Source organism: Diuraphis noxia, unplaced genomic scaffold (genome assembly GCF_037042655.1).
Source record: "Diuraphis noxia isolate RWA-SAM2 unplaced genomic scaffold, SU_Dnox_SAM2 contig0004, whole genome shotgun sequence".
Lineage (NCBI taxonomy): Eukaryota > Metazoa > Arthropoda > Insecta > Hemiptera > Aphididae > Diuraphis > Diuraphis noxia.
The window spans coordinates 72,232,160-72,233,393 of NW_028301714.1; the positions used below are offsets into that span (position 1 = coordinate 72,232,160).

Sequence of the window (1,234 nt, forward strand, 5' to 3'; positions counted from 1 at the left end):
TATATATCAGCCTTAAATTTACTTTAAAATAATATTGAAATAAATCAAAAATAAAATATCAACTTTTTTATAAGAGTTAAAAGTTTAATATTTGTGAAATACTTGAGAATTTTATAACTATTTTATAATTTATAGTTTTACAAATACTAAATATGACACGTCGACATTGACTTATTACCTATAATAATTATTATGTATATTATAATGCAATAATTGGTTCACCCTATGCCTATATAATAAGACCGTATCATTTAGTACTAATAGAAAAATAAAATAATAAATTACTAAAAGCAATATATCTTTATAAATAGAAGCTAAATGTATAAAACAGTTTTACTTATCCTAAAGGGTTAAAAGAATTTCGTGAACATGACAAGCCATGAGCGATATGAAATTAAGTGTTAAAACTTCTATGAATGATATGATCTTATTATATTTTATTATATACCTATTTTTTTATTTATATTTTATAAATATCCAATCTTATCTAACTTTCTCCAACAGTCGAATAGAGTAAATATTTAAAAATACCTTTAATATAATATAATGCATAAAAATCGAAGTATTTAATAAAATAAATCTATAACTAAAACTTTGATATACAAAGTTTTAATTATTTTGTATAATACACAAACAAAAAAAAGCCAACGGCACGCAGTGTTCCCAAGCGGTCACCCATCCAAGTACTAACTACGCCCGACGTTGCTTAACTTCAGTGATCGGACGAGAACTGGTGTATTCAACGTGGTATGGTCGTTGGCGTAGAAGTGAAGATTTTTAGTTATTGTTAAATGAAGGCGCATTAATTTAACGGTATTGTAACTTTAAATTAGATTAATCACAACTTATTAATATTACAACCGGTTATGTACCTATCGATTAATAAGTCTTTAATCATTTCATAATTATTATTTTATTAATGACATATAGAATAGGTATCTAAAAGGTAAGTTATAGAATCGGCATAATTAATATGGTAGTTTTTTATAGAACTAAATCGATAATAATTACGATTCGTGTAGGTAATTCGTTATATATATATTTTATGAAACGAAAATTGTTTAGGTACCAACCAATAATCAAGAAAGAACTCCAGAAAGAAACGTATAAATCTATTTATGTATTCCAACACTTGATTTAAATAACAAAATTAAAAATAAAGTAATATTAAAAAAATAAAAATTCTAAGGCTGAAGAATTCTAAGGTTCGGCAATAAAAGCATAATTTTGAAAT

At 24.2% G+C, this 1,234-nt stretch overlaps 1 non-coding gene across 1 annotated transcript; it reads right to left on the reverse strand.

The window, feature by feature from the left end:
- Window positions 1-642: 642 nt before the first annotated feature.
- On the reverse strand, window positions 643-761 carry LOC149056459 (5S ribosomal RNA). The gene has a single exon (XR_016191812.1). It is a non-coding gene; the product is annotated as a 5S ribosomal RNA (ribosomal RNA).
- Between the last annotated feature and the right edge of the window lie 473 nt (window positions 762-1,234).